The sequence below is a fragment of the Rhinolophus sinicus genome, linkage group LG03 (genome assembly GCF_036562045.2).
Source record: "Rhinolophus sinicus isolate RSC01 linkage group LG03, ASM3656204v1, whole genome shotgun sequence".
NCBI classification, from domain to species: Eukaryota; Metazoa; Chordata; class Mammalia; order Chiroptera; family Rhinolophidae; genus Rhinolophus; species Rhinolophus sinicus.
In genome coordinates, this window is record NC_133753.1 from 1,453,786 (window position 1) to 1,478,610 (window position 24,825).

A 24,825-nucleotide genomic window follows, 5' to 3' on the forward strand; every position below is an offset into this window, starting at 1 on the left:
CAGTGCCCTCTGCTTCCCTCACTGCGCTGGGGACTTCCGCAGCCCCTCTCTGCAGGAACCTCCACGTGGGCAGGATTGCCACTCCTGGGGGAGTGGGGGGACCAGGCACTGCCTTGGAGGCCAGGCTGGGAGTCAACTCCTCCGCAAGGACCCCGGGCCTTGGGAGCCCAGCCCAGCCCGAGCTGCTCACTCTGCGCTTGCAGAATTAAGTCTGATTTCCCAGAAGATGCGTGCGAAGGAAGGCTGAGCTGGTGCAGGGCCGACAGGCGGGCCGCTGGGCTGGCGGCCGAGCCCTGTAGACATGCACATGCCTTCGCCAGCACCCGCCTCCACCTGTCAGGTCTCATTACCTGGGCGTCACCAGCATCACCCACCTCTGCGACCTTGAAGCCTGCATCCCAGCAGAGGAGACAGAGGCTGTGGCCACCCGCCAAGTGGCAGCTGCAAGCAGGGACGCCAGGGAGCAACGGCAGGAGCTGTCAGCCGCGGTGCCACAGATGCCAGGCGTCCTTGTCAAGGCCCGAGGTCGGGCGGGGCTCCTGGCCACCATGGCAGGTGGGCTGGGACATGCCTGGAAGAGCCCTCTGCCGACCCTCGTGGGAGCTGGCACTGCCTGCCCACCCCCCTCGGAGAAGACCAGCCCCTCTGCTGGGCATCTGGAGACGGCTTAAGGGAGGTGGCTATGGGGTGGGGTCGGGGTTCAGCCAAGCAGGAAGGCAAAGCGAGGTGAGCAAGGCTGAGCCCGAGTCCATGCGGGATGTCCCAGCGGCCCTTTGAAACCACGGAGTATTCAAACTATAGGAGCCCTGGCCTACATGGGGGGACCTCAGCCAGCCTCCACTCCCTGGCCACCATGAACCCCACGCCAACTGCCCCTGCTGTCTCCAGCCATTTTCAACCCTCTTTGTGAGCTGCCCACTCTCTCCAGAATATTCATCCTGTGAAAGACAAGCCTTTGGACCTCTGGTGCCTGTAGCATCATCCATCTCGACATCTGGACCAAAGTTTGGTGGGGGGGGAGGGGCATCCCACCTCTCCAGGACAGCCACGACCACAGGCACAGACTCAGCAGTGGCAAGGCCAGGATGGGCAGCCACGGCCAAGGCCAGGTCTGCCCTGGGAGACACACGAGCCTGGGCTTGAGGCCAGGTGCTGGATTCAGTTTCATTCTAGGCTGGTCTCAGAATAGTTTTTCAAAACGCTTCTCCAAGTAGAAGGGCAGAGATAGGCCTGTGTCTGGTGGGCATGGCTGGGGGAGGAGGGAGGCCCCTGGGAGGCTGTTGGGGCCACCCGTGGCCTTGGGGCTCCCTTTCCTGGCTCACAGGGAGGAGGCGCGCTCACAGGACTCCCCTAGAGCTCGAGTTGAAAAGCCAGACAAGCAGCAGAAGTCCTCTGATTCTGACACCAGCTCTGCGTCCGGGGACAGAGGGCAGCGTCCTATGACAGCGGAGGGACTGCATGCAGGACCCCGTGGGCTGGCCTGGGTGCCCTGGCCCCCGCCCAGCCCGCTGCCCACTTGGGGATCCCGCCAAGCTCCTCCTGTCTACATCCAATTTCCTCCTCCGAGCATCTCTTTATTTTTTAATTTGCTTTGCAAATAACCCTGAATTAAAAACCATATATATCTATTTTTAAAAACCTGGTCTTTTACTTCCTTAATTAAATTTCCACAAGATATTTTTCCCCAGGAAAATTCAATTAGGTTTTAATTTTAGTCATCTAAAAGGCACTGGTGCTTTGAGTATTTGATTTTTATGCCCTTCATAGGGCATTCCAGTGGAAACGTTGAAGGCGGGCGCCGTAGCCTGGCCAGGCTGTTAAGCAGGCAGAAGCCCCCAGTGTCCAGAAGCGCCCAGTGGGGCGGGTGGCCACAGAATGCTGGAGAAAAGGGCCGGAGCCAGCAAGTGAGACCTGAGGGCCGGCCTGGACTCCAAGGGGCTGGTGTCGGCGGCCACAGCTTTCGTGCCTGTACATCACACCTGCCCCCCCTCCCGCGCGGGGGCCACCCCGTACCTGAGTGTCAGGGGCCCTGATAGGAGAGGGCCACAGCCCAGACCCACAGGGACTGGCTGGTCAGCATGAGCCCCTCTGCCCGGCGTCCCTGGAGCTGAGGGATGATGTCTGCCCATGTCCGTGGCCTCCATCTGCCGCGCATGGCCGCCCCGACCCGCCAGTGCGTGCAGGCTGCTGCCGAGGCTGGGGCCCCCTGGGAGCTCCCAGGCAAGGGGACTGCAGGACTGAGTGTGGGGGCCACACAGCCAGGGCCAATGGGGCGCTGAGGAGACCCACATGGTGGGAAGTGCTGAGCGGGAATGGGCGGGGTTCGGGGAAGCCCAGCGTCAGTATGTGTCCCAGATGTTGGGGACCTGGAAGGTTCTTGGGCTCTCCTGGGTCGTTGGCTGTCCCCAGCCGGCCTCTATCCAGCGATGCAGGTGACCGAATGCCCTTTGACAGGCAGCAAATCACCTCTCGCTTATGAGAATAAGCCAATTATTTGACAGTGTTTTTCCAGTGCTCACAACATCTGTCATTGCCGTGTAATTTACAGAGTCACCGATTAGCAACGACAGTTTCTGCCTCTCTGAAGTGACTGGCAGGGTAGGGGCAGGGGCCGTGATTGTGCTGTTATCTCGCAGGCCCCGGGTGCCCTTCTTAAGGAGGCTGGCAGCTCCTGGGGGGGCCCAGTCAGCTTTCAGGGACCAGCCACCAGCTCGCAGGGCTCCAGGACTGGTGTCCCTCCCCAACATGTGACAGTGAAGCCCATCAGCTGTCGACTCTTTTTTTTTTTTAATTGGGGAATATTGTGGAACAGTGTGTTTTTCCAGGTCCCATCAGCACCATGTCAAGTCACTGTTTTTCAATTGTTTTTCAACCCAGCTGTAGAGGGTGCAGCTCACTGGCCCATGTGGGAATCGAACCGGTGACCTTTGGTGTTATGAGCACTGCGCTCTAACCACTGAGCCACCGGCGCTCAACTCCAAGCTCAAGTCTCTGTGTCTCACTGGTCCGTAGCTGTCAACTCTCCTTATGGTGGGGGGCCAAGGAGGAGGCCTGAGGTGGCTGCCGCGGGGACGTTGTGGGCTGGCCCCAAGCCCTCTGCCTTCTCCTCTCTGGCAGGAAGCGAGCGCCTGTCTCTGGAGGCGTATGGGATGCCATCTGGCTGGGATGTGGCCTGGATGACCATGGGGTCCCACCACCTTGTGACTCTGTGTCCCCATGCCAGGTAGCTGGAAGAGCCGGCGAGCAGGGTCACAGGACTGCAGGCCCAGGCGGACTCCACTGAGAGCAGTGACCGGTGTGGCCTGGGGCTGGCAAGGGTCTTCCCGGAGGCGTCCCTGGACGCCCCATGGCTGTGAATAAGAGCCATCGGCAGCTCTTCACAGGTGGCGCTGTTGAACTGAGGCAGCACCCCGAGCCCCAGACAGGTCCCCGACAGCCAGACGTAGGGCTCTCTGCTCGGGGCAGCACCGGCCCCAAGTGACAAACTCCTGCCCGCCCTCTAGGGTTCCCTACAAATGTGCACCCTCAGTGACGCCCAAGTATTCCCGCCTTGTGTCCCCGTCTTGTGTCCCCCCAGGGCACAGGTGGCTTGAGGGGGAGCTGCTTGGTGGCTGTGGCAAGGTCGGCCGGGGTTGGGGTGAGAGCTGCAGCAGCAGTGACCCCCACTTGTGGGCCCCATGCCCGGGGCAGTGCCAGCGGTCACTGGAGGCACCCAGGTCCATCTGCCCCAGCCTCCACACCTGTTTCTTCCCAGTGATCCCAGCGTTAGGGTAATTTCCAGTCTCCACCCGTGGTTGCTGGCTGCTCCTGTCTGTCTCAGGCTGGACCTATTTCCTGGTCCATCTGGATAAACAGGTCCAGCCCTGATAGGCCTGAGGAAGGGTAGGGGGAGGGGCCGGGAGGGCAGGAAGCCAGGGAGGGGCCGAATGGAAAAGCGAGGTGCCAGGCAGGGCATCTGCCAGGGCTGGTGTCCAGGCACCACCCAGGGACAGCCCTGTCCCCACTCAGCCAGCTCAGGCTGCGGAGCGCCCGCCCAGGGGTGGGATTCCGGCCTCTGCTTCTTGACCCCCACATCTTCGCGCCCTCCCACACGCTGCCTCCTGCACACAGGTGCCTGGTCTGAGCCAACGCCCAAATGCAGGTGTGAACATCCAAGCTTCCCATGACTGGAGGAGGGGGTTTCATACTAAGTCACCAAACCACACACCTTGCCTTTTATAGAGAGAAATGGGTGACCGTGGTGACAGTGTTCCTGGAGACACACACATAGCTGTGCCCTGGCTGGCCAGGCCCACACCTTCCTCCCTGGGCCGATGGGACAGGTTGGAAGCCCCTCTTCTGACTCAGGAACAGCTGCTCACGGCCTTGTTTCCCATCACCAGAGCCCAAAAGGGCAGCTGGCTGTCTGCCTGTGTGTGGTGTGGTGTGGTGCAGGCCCGGTCACAGCCTGCGGTGGCCATGACCACAACCATGATGTATGATGGCCGAGCACGCGTGGGAAACACCGGGGATTAACCCGACTCAGCCCACAGTGGCCGCGCGGCCCCTGGGGCTGACCAGCTGGCCACCCAGCACCCAGGGAAATGCAGGCTGGCCCCGGGCCCAGCCTTGGAGGTCCTCTCTGAACCCGGAGTGGCAGGAAGCGCTGGCTGGCAGGTGGCCAGTGCGACTGGGGAAGGGATGAAGCACTGCCTGCCTGCAGGACTCACGGTCTGGCAGCGATGCCCATGGGGCTGTGGCCTGGGCTGCAAGACGGGAAGGACGGCAGACAGTGTCCTGGGGGTACAGAAGATTCCGGAAACCTCCGCTTCCGCAACACCTGACGGCAGCACCTAATTGCTTCTCCCTGGCGTTGCTGGATGTTTCCAGAGCTCTGGGAAAGCTAAATTGACTGCACATTTAATGTCAGAGTTATTTAAATTCTGGCCCATTCGTCCGCAATAATGTAACGATCGTATGAACACTTACTGCTTACTGCCTGCTGTTGGGGCCCTGTCCTGGTGTTTCAGCGCTTGCTCGTAACCTGCCCACCAGCCTCAGGAAGGAGGTGCTGCCACTTCCCCCGCTTCACAGATGAGCAGATGGAAGCTCAGAGAGGGTAAGTGATGTGCCTGAGGCCACACAGCTGGCACGAGGTGGATCCAGGATTTGAGCCAGGCATGTGCTCGCAGAGCCTATGCTGTTAAGAGGCCGGGCTCAGCAGATGCCAGCTCTCAATTTGGGTCACTTTCGGTCTGCTGCCCGCTGCATCCTCGCCTGAGACAAGGACACCCAGCGGTTCACATCCCCTGAGGGACCTGTTGCCATCACCTGCCTACTCTGGTCTCCTCTCAGTTTGCCTCATCAAAGCCAGAAGCTGCCTCAGAGAAAGGGACAAAGCTCCATTAACACAGTGTCCCATTCAGTTATTGAGCCTCCACCAGGCTCCTGGTGTGTATCTGGGGGACAGCCTGGAGCAGAGGAACCCCCAGGGCATACACGGGCTCACACACTCGGGCAGGCAGGGTCCGCAGTCAGGCATGTGCACACACACCAACGTACACAGCACATACACCTGTGTGAGCACACCTGCACAGGTGTGTTACCTCCGGGCAGGTGACGGCGCCTGCAGCAGCTGAGCCCATCCCTGCCTGTGCTAGGCTGAGCCAAGCACCACATGACGAGGGGTCGGAAATGAGCACTTTGAACATGTTGGCAATATCTGCCGTAAAGTTAAGTGTTGGGTTGTTGGAAGTTGGCTCAGGTGGCCGTGCGCCCTCCCTGCAGCAGAGAATTTTCCCTGCTAAGACCACCCAGGCCCTGGGGCTGGGCACGAGAGCTGGCAAACCCTGGCGGGTCCTCGCTCCACCAAATGGGACGTGCCTGCCGTGCAGGCCCACCCTGTCCCAGCACCCAGGTCCCTGGGAGAGCACAGGCCCCATCCCTGCCCGTCTGGCCTCAGGTACCCCCCTGATGCCCCTGGGCCAGCTGCCCTGGCTGTAAAGGAGGGACACGACCCCGCCTCCCAGTGGCAGGAGGAGGGAGTGAGGCCCCTGCAAGTCTGCTGCCAAGAAAGTCCCGTAGGGATTAGGTACGGTTCAGATTGTCACCGTTGCCAGTGGTGGGCATTGTCACAGTCTCCATCTTTGTCATAGCAGCAGCAGCAGTGGTGGTGGTGACAGAAGTTACTAGTGGCAATGTGGTAATAATAACGGTAATGGCAGTGATGGCGGTGGTGGTAGTGGCAACAGTAGTGATGGTATAATATTAGGGTGGTGCACAAGTAATTGCGGTGTTTGCAATTATTTTTAACCTTGTAAACCGCAATCACTGGAGCACCAGCTTAATAGCAGTGGTGGTGATATCAGCGGTACTAGTACAATAGTAGCGGCAGCAGTAGTTAGTAGTGATAGTGGTGGTGGCAGCAGTGGTACTCGCAGCAGCAGTAGCAGCAGCAGCAGCAGTAACAGCGGTACCAATGGCGGTGGTAGCAGTGCAGCAGCGGCACTAGCAGCAGCAACAGCAGCTACAGTGCAATCAGTGGTGGGTGGTCCTTGCTCCCTACAGGGCAGGATGGGGTCTGCCCTCTGGTTCTCTGTCGGGGCAGGCGCTCAGGACATGCCGTCTCCCACCAGTGCCCTCCACGCTTGTCTGCCCCCATCCCCACCCCTCTCCTGGGAGCCCCACGATTTCCTGAGCGTCTCCTGCTTGGGTGGCACCTGTGTCCCCACCACCTGGCCCTCCACCTGGGGTCCAGGTGTGCACACCTCAGGCCTGGAGAGAATCCACCCTGAGCGGGGTGCGAGGGGTCCCCCATCACCAAGCGCATGGAGCTCTTCACAGTCCAACCAGCTCTGAAGGGCAGCTGCTCAAGGGAGACAGTAAATATTCACTATTTAAGTGCCACCGCTGTAAACCCAGCTGTCACACCAGCCCCGGGCCCTGGGTTAGTCGTTAAAGCGAAAGGTCAGTGTTGCCCCTGGGTGGCTTTTAATCGGAGCCTTCCGGCTTCCCACTCAGGCCTGTCAGGCCGGGGCCTCATTAAAGCAGATGAGGGAAGAAGATGACATCATTTACATGTAATTGTCTTGTTTGTCCGCTGGCTCTGTGGTTGTTTTAATAAAGGGCAGAGGCAGATAAAGGGGACATTTGCATCCTGGGAGGGGGGTTCTGACAAGGTCTCCTGCTGCAGACATCTATTGTTTGCAAATGAGATAATCCAATAACCGGAGAGCCTACTCCCCCCAAGCCTCCTGCCCCGCCCCCTCCCACAGGCAGCCAGGGCTGAGGGTGGCCTCTGTCCCTCACTCAGGACACCTGCGGAGTGGCCTTCTTACCCCCCACACACCACTAGCTGTTGGGCCCAGCCTCCTGCAAGTTTGAGCCAACGTCCCCATGTTGCCAAGGAGAAAGCTGAGGCTCAGAGAGGTCAAGTGGCTTTACCAATGTCACACAGCTGAAAGGTGGGCAAAGCTGGGCAGTCACCGTCACTCCCTGAACTTTGTCCTCTGCCGTGTGGCGTGTGGGACCTCCGTGACCACGGCATCAGTACTCATTCAGTTTTTTATTAAAATTATTGTTGGTATGGAGTTCGCACCTACCCTGTTTCTACCCACCTCTGCTGACCCAGTTCTGGTGTCAGAGCTTCCAAGGAACCTTGTAGGACATTCTTAGAGCTGCGCAAACTCTATTTCACAGACTCAAATTAGGATTCTGGCAAAGAATTATTTTTGAGATCATAACTCTTACCCTCCTGAAAGGTCTTACAAAGGATTGGCATGTTGGGTTTAATGACATAGTTCACAGATGACTTATTTGAAAAGAATATCACTGCTAGCAATCTGGGCCAGCCCACCCTGAACTACCCTCTGCACAGCCAGGATGCTTTGGGCGCTGACCTGTCACAGGATCTGAGTCCAGGAAAAGAGCAGAATTCCACTAAGTGTCGGATGGATGGATGGATGGATGGATGGATGGATGGATGGATGGATGGATGATGGATGGATGGGAGAATGGCTTGAGGCCATCTTCAATGATGGGTGGATGGATGGATACAACTCCCCACCCCACCCCCACCCCCCAGGGTCCAGATTCTAGGAGGTTCTCTCAGGGGAGGACAGTGTCTTAAGTCCTGGGGCCACGGCCTCCTCCAGAGCATGTGGGGAGCCCCGCACAGCCCACCTGCCTGACCAGCTGCTCCCTGTGTCCTCCACCACCACTCACGGGGAGCTCGTCAGTGCAAACAGTGCCCAGGAGTCCTGCCCCGCGGGGCCTCACATGGGTCCCCCCGTCCCTAAGCTTGGACACAGCTCCCCATAAGTCCCCAAAGCTTGCTAAGTCTGGGGCACAGTGAGCAGTCAGAGTGATCAGCAGAAGGTTCTGGAAAGTGGAGTTACCAGCAGGAGGAAAACCAGATATGGGGGTGGGGAGGTGGTAACCAGAGGTCTCTCCTCTCCTCCCTGGACTGCGGCCCGTGGCTACTGGGGCTATGACCTGCCTGCTGCCCCCAGGCCTGGCTGGAGGGGAGACCCATGGCTCCAGGGAGGTACAGTCCCCAAACATGTCATCCCTCTGCCTCCAGCTCAGGCACACAGGGAGCACCCAGGCCGGTCCTCAGAGGGCCTTGCCCCCTCCTCACTCGCCCCAGGTGTCAGGGGCCACGCTGCCCTCGGACACAGACATGGACGCTGCCATCAGGGAACCGAACCTGCCTCAAAGTGCCTCTGTCCTGGGCCCCAGGACCAAGCAGCTTCTGGACAGAAGTGGCAAGTGCTGACTGAACGCCAAGCCCAGGGGTCAGGTCTCACAGCTGCCCGCACCCCGGAGGCTGCCCAGAGGCCAGGAGGACACGGTGACGCTATGTCTCTGTTAAACGGTCCCACTTCCCCTCGAAGGAGGGGCCGAGTGTTAATTCACCCGTAGCCAGGAATCAGTCATTGGCAAATGAGATTAAACGCTCTTGAAATGGAATTAAAATGACGTCAAATGGCAGAAGATCATTTTCTTAACTCTGCCTGCCAGCCGCTTCCGGCTTTAACCCCTCGCTGGCCGCGTCTCATCCCCACAGTGAACTCCCCAGGAGCAGGGACACCGGAGACCCCTCTGTGCTCATGTGCCAGCCCAGGGGCCACGGAGAATGCAGCCCAGCGTTGTCCCTGCAGACCCCTCCGGGCCTTCTGAGTCCTTGAGACAGCAGATGGCTTCTAGGGCCTCAAGCCATAGCTGGCAGGTCCTGCGGCCCAAGGCCCTGCAGCCAGGGACACAGCCCCTCCTCGGGGTCTGGGGACACAGCAGAACTGGAGCCAGTCAGGTCTTTCCTCCTCACTAGCACACCCCCGCACAGCCTTCCCCGGGGACCCCATTTACGGCTGCCTGGGGTAGGGCCACAGGATTTATCTCTACCAATGCCACTTCTCTGTCCACCGTGGAAGAGAAGAGAGGGCCGCTGACGCTGGGTGCCAGTCCCAGGGAGGCCATGGCAAGTGGCTGCCAGCTGCAGGAATGACCACGTCCCCCATGGGGTCGGCCACACAAATGTGCCCATTTCTCCGAGTCCCCCTGGGGGGTCTGGAGCCCCCCCCCCACCTGCTTCCCTGCTCAGCTCCCGCCCTCACCCCAGGATGTCTTGTTGGGAAATAACACCATTGGAAACCCAACTGTTTGCCCCCTTCCCCAGTGTGGGAAGAGCTGAGAGGCTGCACAGAACGGTGGGGAGATCGTTATTTCTCATTTTCACTGAAACAATCGTGTGTCAGGAGCGTGGTCGCTGATCTGTCAATTCATCCTGTGGGGCCGCAGCAGCAGCCTGGTCCTGTGCATGCACCGCCACTGCCCAGGGGTCGATGGGCCACATTCACGCCCGGCAGTAGCTGTAAATGGTGAGATTTACGAGACAAGCCACGACAGCCTCCCGCCAGCCACCGTCCCGAGAGCTGCCAGACGGTGAGGGGGGGTGGGGGACGCCTCCAGGGCACAAGGAAGACATCGTCCCCAGGGCCTGGCCAGGGCTCTGCGAGCTGGTGGCCAGTCTGTACCCATGGTTCCTTGGAGCCCGCCTCGGTCCTCTGCTGAGCTGGCCCCGCCCCATTCTGTGGCTCCAGAAAAGATCACAGGCCTAAGGACCCTGCGGTGCCCCTCACCAACCATCCGTCCAACGACAGGCCTCTCGGTTGCCCCTCTCCTGAAATGGGGCTCCATCCCTCTGCCCAAAGCAGCCTGTCCCCCCCAGCCCATTCCAGCACCATCCCAGACCACCCTCCTCCCTCATCGCAGCCCTCTCTCCCCGATGGCCTCTCCCCAGGAAGTCCACTCTGATGACCTCCCAACATCTCTGCCCAACTTGTAGTCCTGGGGGCCCCAACCCCACCCAGGGGCGTACCCTCCGCTAACCTGTGTCACTCAGGCTGGAAGTCCAGCTCGGGAATTGAGCTCCACCTGTGGCAGGTAGAGTGGGAAATGCTGGGGTGGTCACAGACCCCACATCACCATTAGAGCAACGCTCAGCACTAAGTAAGATATTTGTGTGTGTGTGTGTGCGTGTGTGCATGTATGTGTGTATGTGTATATGTGTGTGCATGTGCATGTGTACACGTATGTATGTGCATTTGCATGTATGTGCATGTGTATGTGTGTGCATGTGTATATGTATGTGTACATGTGTGCACATGTGCGTACACGTATGTGTGTATGTGCATGTGTATATGCATGTGTGCACGTGCATGTGTGTACACATATGTGTGCCTGTGTGTGTGGAGAGATTTATTTTAAGGAATTGGCTTATGTGATTGTAGAGGCTGAGAAGTCGGCAAGCCACAGGCCCAGGCAGAGCTGATGTCTCAGTTCAAGTCTGAAGCAGGAAGGACCAAAGTCCCAGCATGAAGAGAGTCAGGCGGGAAGAATTCCCTCTTCCTCGGAGGAAGTCGGCCTGTCGTTCTGGTCAAGCTTTCCCCTGATTGGGTGAGGCTCGCCCACTCTGCTTTATTCAGCCCACCAGTTCAAATTAACTCGTGTAGAAGCACCCCACAGACACCCAGAGTCACGTTTACCAACTACTTGGCCACCTCATGGCCCTGCCAAGTTGACACATCGGCGCCTCTCCTCCTGCCCCCCAACGCTGTTTAATCTTCCCTGACCCTGCCCCCAGCACAGTACATCCTGGCCACAGGGTCAGCTGATTTTTTGTTTAATACCCTGGAACAGCTGCAGGGCTGCTGGGGGAGGGCAGGGCATCTCCCTCCCTCTTCCTCCTGCAACCTCGGGGTCCAGCCCTGGTGAGGCATGCATGCTGGAGAAAGTCAAGCCAGAGGCCCCCTGAGCAGCCCAAGCTGCCCTGAAATGCCCTACCCAGCCTGGAGAGGCAGCTGGTGTCCCCAGACTCACCAGGGCCGGTCTGCAGCCTATCTGCTGACCAGGGTAAGAGACAGGCTCCCTTAGGGAACACCCACACCCCACTATGACCGGTGTGGCCACAGAGGTTGGCCACTGAGCTGTGAAGGGCCCCCTCCTCACAGGGCAGCACTGCCAGGCTGCGCCCATGTCCCCTCCCCGGATATGTGCTCCAGGTCACAGCATGCGCGGAAGCTCCGGGCACACCATTCACAGTGCAGGAGGTGCCTTTGCTTTGGGAGCCTCTACAGGAAGGCAGGACTGAGAACCCCGGCCTGCGAGCCAGGCCAGGCCTGTCCTCAGGCGTCAGGAGCAGCTCCTGAGCCGGCTCACCCTGCAACTGCAGGACTTGTCCCCCGACAGCCAGCTTTGCTAAGCATTTCCTAAGCTCTAGCACAGAAGCAGGGAACCCTCGCAGTGCCGGGTCACCTCGTGAGCAGCTCAGAGATGAGAAAATGAGGGCCAGGGTGCAGTGAGGCCCCAAGGTGCTGATCTGAGTCCTGGCTTCAGCGAGCTGAGCACCTGCCATCCGCTCCTCTGGCCTCCCGCCCTGGTCTGCTCTCGGTGCTCACCCCCCCCCACGCCTGTGGGGGCTCCTGGGTCCTCGGCTACCACAGAAATGCCGCCTATCCAGGCTCATCAACGGTTCCATGAAACGGGGGTTGCTGGGCCCTTGGGCCAGGCCACCTCCCACAGAGAAGAGCCTAGAAGCGGTGCAGGCTCTGGGTGCTGGAGGACACAGGTTGTCGGGAAAGTGAGGCTGCAGAGGGAGGCTTGGGGTGCTCGGACCTCGGCTCAGGACCTCCCGTGCCCCGCCCCCGTCCTCCCGCTCCCTCCCCCACACCCATGACCTCCCCTCGGCTCCTTCTTGGCGCCTCCTACCTTGGGACCATCACCCAAGGGGTCCTATCAAGGACCCCAATCTGAGCTGCAGGAGTCCCCACAGTGGGGGAGTGACTGGCTTGGTTCTGACGTGTTAACAGCCCCCGGCCCCCGGCAAGCATCAGGTGCCTCTGGCAGCACCTGTCCATGGCAGCCAGGAGAATGCTGCCCACGGGGCTCTGATGGACAGTTGGCACTGGGATTTCCTGAGCGCATCCTGGGTGCTGTCCCAAGTTAGGTGGGTGCTGCCCGCCGTTGTCAAGCAGGGCTCCTTAGACAGGAAGGGGGGCTGGGCTGCTCACGGCGGATTCTGCACCCACAGGGGTCGTGGGACAGCTGTCCCACCCTGACCACTCTGCTAACTGAGGGCCCTGCGGTGAGGCTCGAGGGCGCTGGACAAGGCTGTGGACGTGGACTGGCCCCCGGGCCCAGGGGGCTGGAAGCAGGTCTCTCCTGCAGTTTGTGTGGGTGAGGAAGCCACATGTGGCAGGAACTGGTGGTAGAGGCTCTGGGAAACCCCACCATCCGTAATTAGAAGAACTTGGCCATTAGGCAAACGCAGGCAAGAAGTGGTTTGCATTGGATGCACTGACACCACAGGCAGAGGGGACATGGGGCTCCCCCCGCGACCACCTCAAGGGGTGGCTGGGCTCCCAGGGCCCAAAGAGACAGACCTGAACTGTGTTGGTGATGAAAAGGGGGCAGGCTGGCAGGAGCCCCCAAATGTGGCAACGCGTCTGCCCCCCAGAGTGAGGGGACAAGACCTGGCTCCTGCAGGGGCTAGATCGTGGGGCACCTTCCCCATCACTGTGGGCCTTGCTGTCCCCCACCTCGGGCAGGGAGGGGCGCACGGACCAGCTCGGGAGGCTGCCTCCCAGGAGACCCCGGCAGCCTGTTCACTGACCTTCCAGAGCCCCAGCCCTCATCTCATGCGGATGGTCACCCAGTGACCCCCGAATACCACAGCCATCCCAGGGACACCAGAGCCTGCCCTCATCCCACGACTGCTTCCTCCTGAGTCCCCATCATGGCTGATGCACAAACCACTGGAGAACTTAGGAATCAATGACAAACAATGGGCATCTGGACAGAAAAGGAGCAAACATCAAAGTGGCAACTCACAAAAGCAGGACAAATGGCCACCAAGCATGGAGAATGTGCAATCGCACGAGCCAGACGTGCTCTGACAGCAAGGGGCCATTTCTCACCATCCTGGCAACACAGACCAAGAAGGCAGGTCTCAGACGTCCGGGGGTGAAGTGGGGGCGGGGGGCGAGAAGGCAGGCAGGGTGCCTTCTCTGGGCAGCAGCGTGTAACTTCTGCACTTGTCCCGACAGTGCTACTGCAGACGATTAGCTTGCGGGGACTATCAGACAGGGGTTCAGGAGGCGTCCGTTCACCTCTCCAGCTTTTCTGGAGCCCTTTGTCCCGTGTGCTGGGGACAGTGGGGACGGCACTGAGGAATGTCTGAGCCGCAGAGTCCAGTGTAAGCAAATGAAATCCCAACGGAAGAAGCTGGGGACTGGGGGGTAGGGGCTGACCTGGGAGGGGCCGGCTGAGGGCTCAGGAAGATTCTGATAAAATGATAACTGAGCAGAGACCCCAGAAAAGTGACAGATCAACTAGGAGAATGTTGGGAGGGACGTGAAACACCCCACTCGGAGTTCCTGGGACGTGCAAAGATCCTGAAGCAGGAATAGGCTTGGGTGTCCAGGAAAAGCAGCAGGAAGGTGGTGCCTGAGATAGAGAGACTGGCACTCGTGCCTGGGGAGGTGACCAAGAACGTCCAGAACAGCTGGGGACATTTGGGAGCACCTCAAAGGGCCACCCAGGGACAGGTAGTCACACTTAGAGGTGCATTGAAAGAATAGGACCTAGAACAAGCACCAGACCTTGTGTCTGGCATATATTTATTTACAATAAAGGCTCCTCAAGATTTAAAAAGCAGTATATGTTACATGGCCTCAACTCGTAAGAATAAGCGTGACCTACATTACGTGAACACAGCCCGGAAAACGCCCAAACCCTTACACCAAGGTGTCCACGGCGGGCATGTCGGGGACATGAGGATAAAGGGTGATGGTTTTCCTTGTGCTTTCTTGGAGTTTTGTGACGTCTAACCTTAACGCTGCACAACAGTGCGGCTCCTAGACGTGTTACCTCGGGAGGCAGGCTTAGGGTCTATTAGCAGCCCTGCCACCGGGCACGTCCGCCCGCACACAGGAACCCTCATGGCAGCCGCCTGAGGGCTTCCACATGCCAGGCACTTGTTCGGCAGGTGCCAGGGGGGGCTCGTCCCCCACCAGGGAGCTCTCAGGGCTCCGGGAGGCCCCTCTGGCCCTCCCTCCACTCCCATCCTGGGACCTGGGGCGTCTGTTTCCTCACCTTCACACAGGATCATGACAGAGCTGTGTTGCTAGAAGAACAGATGGAGTCCGCATGTGAAGTTCCCCTGACAGACCTGCCACGTGGGAGACCGGTCAGGTGTTACTCCTGCTTCACGGAGGAGACCGAGCTGGAGCGTGTCCAGGGCTCACAGGGTGCCAGCCAGCCAGTCGCCCGCTCACCCACATTCCCCCCGCCTTTCCTTCAGGTTCACAAAGTCACATGACTAACTGAGCTCAGGTAAAGGCGAGGCAGCCCCGCCTGTGCAGCAAGGCCAGCCCAGCCGTCCCACTGGGTGGCCACTGGTACTGGGGTGAGCACGGACTCAGGGAGTGCCGGCCAGTGAGATGGGAAGGGGCGTCTCCTGGTCTCTGCATCCTGCTCAGGAAGCTGCTGACAACATGCCTGGACCGTTACGCAGGTGGTCGCCACAAGTGAGGGTGGCAGGGCCAAGTCTCCAAGCCGCCTGGGCCAGCCACCCCTAAACTTCTTGTCCAGAAGACGCCTTCCTCCTGCAGTCAGGTATTCCTGCAGGCCACTCACCCGCGGGCCTGACCCCGGCACTGTCAGGCTGCACAGTGGGCCACACAGAAGCTCCGCGGAGACCCCCCACGTGCCCCCAGCCAGGGTCCCACCCATCCTCACAGCTCAGTTGCCCCCCAGCCGCATCGGACCCCGCACAGCCCACTACAGTCGCTGTGACTGGAGCTTGAGGCTCCCCCACCAGCCATGCAGAGCACCCTTCCTCCCTCATACCCCCTCAGCTCCCACCTGCCCCCCGGAACACAGCTGGGCTCGCCCCAGTCCCTCTGAGCCACCTCCTGTCCCCAGTCCCTGGGGTCCCCCCACCCTGGTTGTTCTGTTTTGCCAACCTGAATGCTGGATGTGGGGGAGAGGCGTGGCTTGGCCACCCGTGTCCTGGCACCTGCCTACAGTGAAGAGCTGGACCCTGGGGAGGATTCATAGGCGACCATCCTGCATCAAGGGTCAAGGACACAGCCTGACAAGTTGGGACAGGAGAAACACCCACTGTCCACTGCTGCCCCCTTGCATCCAGCAGAGCTGGGGCCTCCTGCCATGAACGGGGCCTGGGGGGCAGGAGGCAGAGGACCCCAGCCTTGTCCCACCCAGGCCTTACCAGAAAGCCAAGAAGTATGGCCGGGGCCGACGTCAGTGTGGGAATGGAAGGCACGGGGGCCTTTCCCACCTGGGGGTCCTCAAGGTGGCCCGAGGGGACAGCGGGCCGACGCCCCCAGCACGGCCTCACTTCTCATTTGCACTGTCTTTTACCCCCAACTACCATATAATCTGTTCCAGCTTGTTTTCCTTTTAAATCTGCAAGTGGTTTGCGAATAAATTTGTATCATGAAAATTCAGACTGTGCAGATACAGAGATCCCCTTGCCCCCCCCACCTCTCCAGGGGGACTGCCATTCTCCGTTGGGTACATGTTAGTCCAGAACTTTCTCTTTGCACTTGTGTGTGTGTGTGCATGCATCCACACGTGTGTGCATATGCATGTGTGTGCATGTGTGCACGTGTGCGTGCACACATGTGTGTTTATAGGCATGCAGCTCTGCTTTGTGTGCTTTTCCACAGATGGCATCAAGCAGCACAGACTGTGCTGGTTTTTCTTCTTTCTCAGTCACTCGGCCTTGGGAACTCCTGGGGAGACGGCCGACTGCCCACAGTGCCAGTGGCGTTGTGCCTGGCTGCATGGCTGCCCGTCGCAGGTGGGGGGCAGCTATAGGTCTCCCCAATCCATCCTTTCCCTCTGTTGGCAGAAGTGAGGCCCATGGGTGGCACAGCCTGTGCTGGGAGGAGCCGGGAAGACCCACTGGAACCGTGTCACCAGCAAGGCTGCCCCATTGCGTCAGGTACCAAGATGTCGGGCCCATTTGTTGTGGCAGCGTTGCCTTGGCTCAGACGGCCTCCTCTGCGACCTCCTATGTACCTCTCTGTGCCCTCCCGTCGGCCGTGGGTTCTGGAGACCCGAGTCCGTCTTATCCTGCTCTCCTCGGCCCGGCCCTTGGGGACTCATGCTCTTCCCAAAGTCCCGCGGGTCACGGCCCCCTTCCTCCGTGGCCCCACCAGCTGGCCGTGCCGTCCACTTGGCCCTAGTCTCCCAGTCAGAGCTCAGAGTCGCCTCCATCGCTGGGGACAGACCCTGAGCAGCCCCCGGGCCCAGGATGCCACACAGTGAAGCAAGGCTTCCAAATGTGGCTCTTCCCACATCTCCCTTTTCTCTCGCACCCCCATTGTGCTTGGACAGTTTGGCTCAATGAGGAGCAGAGAATCCATCCACACCTGACGGCCGGGAGACAAAGACCCCACGTGCCTGCTGACACTGTCCCTGGCTGCACACGACACCAGGCCGCCCAGTCTGGAGAAATCAGGCCTGATTTGTGCCAGATGATATCGAATTACAGCTTGCAGACTGACGTGCTCTCATTGTCTGCCTGTCCCTATTATCCCAGACACAACCGGCCCTCCCTCACTCTGAGTGTGTGGCGCTCTCGGCTGGACTGCGGGGCCCAGATAAGCCCAGACCCGCCATCGCTCACAGCCTTGCCTTGACCTCCAGAGCTGCCGTGGCCTTGGCGCCTGGCCAGCCCTTGGGGGGCCCAGCTGGTTCTTCTGCTCCCAGCGAGGCCAGCCCTGCCCTGCCCTGCCCACGGGGCCCCCCGCAGGTGCACCCAGCCTAAGCGTGGGTGAGGGTAAGAGCTGGCTCCTCCCCCAGCAAAGGCAGGACCCTCTGAGGGTGGCCCAGGACGCAGATCACAGCGTGCCTTTCCTCCGTCCTTGCTCGGGAGTCCTGCATGCACCCTCGCGGCCCCCCTCGATAGGAGGTGGGTGGGCCAGACCCAGGGCTCCCTGTAAGCAGATGGCCTCAGGGCCTGGTCTATCCTTCTGGGAACAGAGGGGCAATTTGTAGACCTGGGTCCTGTGATTGTAGGACAAATAATCCTGGTCCCCACTTCTCTGACCTGTCCTTAAATGGGGCTGAGGTGCTGGAACTTTGGGGCATGTGGCCCCTGACCTGGAGGTCTGTGACAGTAGCGTGCTGGCAGCTCTGTCTGCCCTGGCCCCTGACGACCTGTGATCTGCACCAGACACGCAGCGAACTCCCTGCACCCTCCCAATGGCCAGTCAGGGCTGCCACCATTGTAACCCCATTCTGCAGATGAGGAAACTGAGGCACCGACAGAGGAAGGTCCCAGTCAATGGAAAAGAGCCGGGACGAAAGCCAGCATCTGCTCTCAGAGGACATGGACTCATAATTTTGACACTAAAGTGATTTGTCCAAAGGTACTCAGACGGGACGGGGAGCTGGCTGTTGCCCGAGGGCAAGGGGGCTGGCTTGGGGGACCCCTTGGTGGCCGACACACTGGCCTGGCAGAGAGCTGCCTGAAACTGAGCCAGGGTTGACACTGCCACAGCAAATACCACCAGGGTCGTGGCCAGGCCTCCAGCCCCACTATGTCTCTCTCAGTCCAGAGGGAGCAGCCCAGCCCCTTCCTCTGTAAGCCCACCCCTTCCATTCCCCCCCCCCATGTGCTGGGGGCCCAGCCTGCAGGGCTTCGGCACCAGGCTTCCTTCCAAGACCCCCAGCCAGGAGCACTACAGCATGAGCTGAGGGGCTGGTCTGCCCTCAGGCCAGCAGTGCCACCCGGCTTTTCCTTATCAGGTCTCCTTCTCACCCTGGAGGAGGCCCCTGCCCCGAGGGCCACTGGGCTTTCCTGGGGCCAGCACACCCTGACAGCTCAACCTGTCCCCCCTCTTCCCCTCATTAGGACCCAACAGCTCCTTCCTTCCCGGCTCAGGCAGCAGAGCCCCAGCCCTGTGGAAGCCACAGAAGGGCGCCCCTTGCCAGGACTGCTGGGCGTGCACCTGGCAAGCCACCACAGACAGTGGAACACATGCCCCCTATTATGGGGCGTCTGCACCCAAGGAAGCTGAGTGGAAAAAACGAGATTGGAATTTTATGATGCTTTTATAGTGTGGCACTGTAGACAGCTTTTCTTTTATTTTATTTTAATTTTTTAAAAAAATTTTTTTATTAAATTTATTGGGGTGACAATTGTTAGTAAAATTACATAGATTTCAGGTGTACAATTCTGTATTACATCATCTGTAAATCCCATTGTGTGTTCACCACCCAGAGTCAGTAGCTTTTCTAATTAGCTTCTAACGCACCTCTTTGGCGTCTCTAAATAATTCTCCACCCCAGCCCCCTCGTGCCGTGCCAGCCAGGTGTGCTGGGCGGCCTCTGTCCCCTTGCCCGCTGAGCCAGGAAGCGGGCACAGCTCCACAATCAGAGCAGAGGCCCCTGAGTGACAGACACCGAATGACCCATCCTCACAGCACTCACAGCAGGCTTTCCTGAAGTCTAGCAGTGCTCCTACCTGGGGATCGCCACAGCTGCGCTGGGCCACCTGGGGGACGTTACTCAATGTCTCTGGGCCACGCAGGAGCACACCTGTCTGTGCGGCACACACTCGCTCCTCTGGGCAGCAGCAGGCCTGACCCTCCAGCCACAGCACAGACCTGCCTTTCCCCAGGGGCCTGCACCACACAGCCCATCCTCCGGCTGCCAGCCTCTGGGCTCAGCTCTGTCCCGGCACCATCATGGCGTTCTGGAAGGTCCATGTCCCTCTGTCTCCTCCTCGCTCACGACGCTGGGCATCAGAGGGGGGCACAGGGTCCCCGTCACCGTGGCACCCTCACACGGCACGCCCAGGGAGCCGGCTCCAAGAGGCTCGGCGTGGGGCTGAGCAGCCCTGAGCTCTGAGCCTGCTGAGGAAGACACTCAGCCAGTCCCCTTCAGGAGGGGGTCCTGTAGGCCTGCACCGCCCCTGCAGGATCTCAGCCTTTGCCTTTCCAGAGAGCGGCTAGGGATGGGGAGCCACAAACACAAGCCCCCTCTGGCTCCGCGTTTAACGACCCCTGTCAAGGACCCCCGCCCAGATTCAATTACCATCGGAGGTTTGTAAGACCAGCAGCGCTCAGCGCACATGTTGACCCCATCCCAGCTGGCTGCATGGTTCCGCCACCCCTCCCTCCATGCTTTCTCTCCTGTGACTGTGAGAGTGGCTGTGGGAGGGCGTGGGGTCCAGGTTACCTCCCATGCAGAGGGGGCTCGGGCTTGCGGGCCACTCAACCCCCAGCGCACCCCACCCATGCCCCCACCCTGTGCTCTGGGGGCAGGTCGACCTGATGATTCCTGAGGCCTCTGGCGTGAAGACAAACTCCAGCATCTCTGTGCCATCCTGGGGCTGCAAGGGCTTCAGATGGCCTCCCTGGGCGGGAGCTGCTTTCCTGGCTGTGCTCTGTGCAGCGCCCGATGCTGGAGGCACAGCCCCTGTCCTGGGCACTGATACCCAGTGTGTGCCCAGCGCCTGGTTCTGATGACGAGGAGCCCCAGACCTCGTAGGGTGCTAAGCTCTGCTCACGAGGTGGGAATCAGGCACCCCTGTGTTTCACCACCACCCCGTCCTCCACGATTTGACCCCTTAGCATGCCCTCTGGCTCCATCTCCAGGGTGACCTCATCCACAGCCCCTTTCCCTCCCTCCTGGTGGTGACAGTGGGGGCAGCCAGCCACTCCCCCACTGCAGACTCAGGAAGTGACTCAGCACCCCCCCACACACACACACACACGCGTGCACCCACACACACGTGCACCGTACATCCATCTGCACCTCCCACCTCCTCCACTCTCGTCCGGCCCCAGCAGCCCTGCCCCATCCCCACTTCCACGCTGACCCTGCAGCCACCCGACTTCCATTCGATCAGATCAGCTTGTAGAGGCCCCTGCTCGAAACCCTCCATGTCTTCCTGTTGGCCTCAGAGTAACACTCAGAGTCCCCATGGCCCACGCACAAATCAGCCCCTCATGGCCCCAAACTGAGCCGCCCACAGGCCCCTGGCTGTTCTGAGCACACAGCACCCCCTGGTCCCCAGGCTCTGCCTGAGCTCACCTGCCCACGCTGGGACCCGGCACTCCTCATCCTGAGAGTCTTCCACGGACACCACCCCGGATGCCCCAGCCCCCCCAGACCCTGTGGTTTTAAAATACATACCGCTTTCTGCAATGGTCCCATTTCCTTGTTCTGATCTGAGTCCTGTGAGCAGGAGAGTAGGAGTCTTTCTATTCTGTTCTTTGAAAACGCCTGGCACCTGGATGTGTGCCTGGCACAGCACAGGTGCTCAGTAAATATTTGTGGGGTGGCAAAGCGGAGCACCTGCTGTGTGCCAGACGCCATGCTAACCTCATAAAGAGAGAGCTTCTAGTTAAATTAACCCCCAGCAGCCTGAGGCAGCTGCTGCTACCATCCCCATTTTACAGACAGAGAACTGAGGCTCAGAGAGGTTAAGTAACTCATCCAAAGTCACACCGCAGTGACGGGGCCAGGGTTCTGTCTCCAGACTCTGGCTTCTGCACTGCCTGCTATCTATGCCTACATTCACCCCTCAGCATGGACTGTGGGGCACCGGTAATGCCCCCATTTCACAGATGAGTAAACGGGGCCTCAGAGTCTATCTGCGTGGCCCAAGGTCACGTCAGGGGGAGCTCAGAGGCTGCTGTGCTTCCTACCCCGGTCTCCCCTTCACACCCCCACTTCTTTGGCTTGGAAGGAGGGATTGTTATGGTTTGAATTTTTCCTGAAGCCAAACTGGCATCTATACCCCACCCCCACGTGACTTGCAAGAAATATCACCTAATTAAAGGATTGCTGGCTCTCAGCACTGCCAAACCCCCTCCTGAGGCGTCTGCCCACAGCCTGGGTGCTCCCATATGGCGCCAGCCCTGCCAGGGAGAGCTGGCTCCTGCTCCCTGCTCTGCGGGACTGACGGCTCCCCCGCTCGGCACCCGGACCGCTGCCCCAGTTCTGAGCACTCAGGGTCCTGCCTGGCTGCAGACCCCAAGGGCCCGGCTGGAGCCAGGCCAGGCGCCCCCACCCTTCCTGGGGCCTGTCTGCCAGGTCTCCCCCGCCCAGGCGTCTCCTGCCCTGTGTCAACGTATCTGTATCCCCTCCCCAGGCAGCACCCCCAGGTCTCCAAGGCAGGACGAGCCCACGTGAGATCCACCTCTCACGCCAACGAGCCGAACACCCTGATTCTCTTAATTATTGGAGAACAGATTTTTTCCCTCCAAATAATTAGGCAATCTAAATCATACCGTCTTTCCCTGGGAACTATATTTAACCCTGATCTGAATGTAATTTACACATCGCATCCCCCCTTAAGCAGCTCTGGAAGCCAAAACATGGATCAAATATTTTTTAAATGTCAAATGCTGCTTAATTGTGCATTGCGCTGAATTTATTTGTACAGATAAGTGTTTGATTTTATACTTCCTTCTCCTCCCAAAGTGATTTTTTCCTGAATCTATATGGTACTCCATTACTGTAATAGCTGGAGGGTTGAAATAATAATGTGAGAAGCCCTCAAATTTGTAAAGTATTTTAAAGGGTGTGTATTCCAACTTGGAGCAGAAAACCTCTACCTGAAGACCAGAGGAGCTCACTAAAGCAAAAAGAATGTGGGTGCCCAGGATGTTTGGGGTCCCCGGGTCCCAGGAGGGCTGCCCGCGTCACCTATGCCACCCGGACCAAGCCTCTGTCCACACAGGACAGATCTCAAGTGGGTGTCCACCCAGCAAGGATCTCCTCTGTCTCGGCTTTCCTCGCCTTTCTCCCCTTGATTAAAATATGTCAAATGGGGGGATGGATAAGAGCATTGTGAAGGCAGCAGAGTGGGGGTGCAGACACCTTGCAAGTCCAGGGGAGCAGAACTGGCCCGAGGGGAGGCAGGGTGGAAAACAAAGGAGGAGGCGAATTGTCCTTGTCAACCTGGAGGTCAGCAAGGACACAGGCTGAATCAGCCAGCTGAGGCCAGACGACGCTGCCATAACGAACAGCCCCGGCATCTCAGCGCCTCACGCCACAGAACTAGGTTTCTAGCTCACATGACACGCAGGACATAGGCCAGCTGTGGTCTGCCCCATGCGCCTTCTTTCTCGTGGAGTCCAGGCTAACGATCAGGCCCCTCTGGGTCACACCATTCTCAGTCAGGAGAGAGAATGTGGTCGACCCATGTCCTGCCCGTAAAGCTTCTGCTTGGATGTGACACACCCCACGTTGCTTGCATCTACTTGGACCAGGGCTGGAAAGAATGAAGTGGGAGAGAGGAGTCAGTGTTGGGGTGCAGTGCCATGTCCTCCCCTGAGCCACAGACACTCGCCTTGCTCTCTCCACATGTACCACCTCTGGGAAACAACCCAGGTCTCATCCAGGTGGCCTCAGGACCAGGCCCAGGAGCCTTTCCTTTCCCCACCCTTCTCGGCCACATCGGAAGAGAATTTTGGAAATCTGTCCTTCTTGGGGTGCCTGCATCTCCCCTCCTGCTTCCTGCCCACCAGACGCTGGTGCCCAGAGGTGGCGCCAGGTCTCACAGCTTCACAGTTCTGTGACCCACGCTGGCCACAGGACCACTCAGCACTTAGCTGGCTTCATGGCTACTGGGTTCCAGGTGCTTCCTGAGCCGATGGCCGCGCCCGTGGCATGGCTGGAGGCCGCCTCACTGTCTGCACTTCCTGACAGTTCCCCCAGTTTACTGCACTTCCTGGGGGAGCAATGCCCACTCTCTCTTCCTGCAAAATTTCACCTGCACGAGGATTTACTGTGCTGTCTCCTTCATCTATTCAGACGGTAACAGAAGACGTCACCTTGCCACCAGGCTGAGCCCAACTGGCCTTTGTTCGTGCGAACCATTTCTAGTTTTATCTTTTATTGATCAGAAAAAAGAAACAGCAACTTCTTTCAATGCTATTTGCAAAGCAGACAGTTTCTATCTGCACTCTTCTCTTTAAGGTTAACGCAAGTAGAAGAAATCAGTGAAATTGAAAATGGGAAAACAATAGAGAAAATAAACAAAAGCAAAATCTGGTTCTTTGGAAAGATCAATAAAATTGATAAATCTCTAGCCAAGCTAACCACAGAATAGAAAAGAGGACACTGATTGCCAATAACAGAAATGAAAGAGAGGACAGCATTACTGACCCCACAGATGTTAAAAAGACCATAAAAGAATACCGTGAACAACTCTCTGTCTACAACTTTGAAAAATAAAAATGAAATGGACCAATTCCTTGAAAAACACAAACTACCAAAACTCACCCAGGAGAAATAGGTAACCTGAATAGGCCTATGTTTGTTAAAAAAATTGAAATACTAATTGATAACCAGTTGGTTTCACTGGTGAATTCTACCAAAACTTCAGGGAATAAAAGATACCAATTCTCTACAATCTCTCGAGGAAAATAGAAGCAGAGAGAACATTTCCTAATTCATTCTGTAACTTAATATCAAAACAGACAAAGACATTGAAAGAACAGAAAACTACAAGTTAATAACTCTCATGAATGTAGGTATAAAATTTAAGAACAAAATATTATCAAATTAAATCCAACAATACGTTAAAAAAAAATAAAAAAATGACATGCCATGACCATGTAGGATTTATTCCAGGCATATTTCCACACTCAAAAATCAACCTATGTATATAAATCTCTCTCTCTCTCTCTCTCTCTCTCTCTCTCTCTCTCTCTCTCTTCCGGAACTAATAAGCAATTATAGCAAGGATACTGGATATCGGGTTAGTATATAAAAGTCAGTTGCTTCCCTGCATTCCAGCAGTGAACAATTGAACTTTGAAGTTAAGAAAACAGTACCAGTTACAACAGAACCCCCCAAAAATGAAATACTTCGGTGCAAATCTAGCAAAATATGTACAGGACAGGCTCTCTGTGCTGAAACTACACAACGCTGATGAAAGATGTCAAAAAAGTAAATAAATGGAGAAATACCCCATGTTCATGGAGAGAAAGACTCAATATTGTTAAGAAGTAAGTTCTTCCCAACATCATCCAAAGATTCGCTACTACCCCAACCCGAATGCCAGCAAGTTGCTGTGTAGATATCGTCAAAGCGACTCTCAAGTTCACACAGCAGGCAAAGGACCTAGAATACGCAACACGATGCTGAAGAGCAAAGCTGGAGGACTCACATTATTCGGTTTCGAAACTAGCCCTGAGGTTACAGGCACCAAGGTGGTGAAGGAGTAGACTGACAGACCCATCATGGAACAGAGTGGAGCCCCATGCAAATACCGTCAACTGGGCTTTGAGGAGG

At 58.0% G+C, this 24,825-nt stretch overlaps 1 long non-coding RNA gene across 1 annotated transcript; it reads left to right on the top strand.

Moving 5' to 3' along the window:
• The first annotated feature begins 16,746 nt into the window (after window positions 1–16,746).
• Window positions 16,747–18,631, top strand: LOC141570804 (uncharacterized). The gene is made up of 3 exons (XR_012495257.1): window positions 16,747–17,347; window positions 17,815–17,939; window positions 18,425–18,631. It is a non-coding gene; the product is annotated as an uncharacterized LOC141570804 (long non-coding RNA).
• Window positions 18,632–24,825: the final 6,194 nt, after the last annotated feature.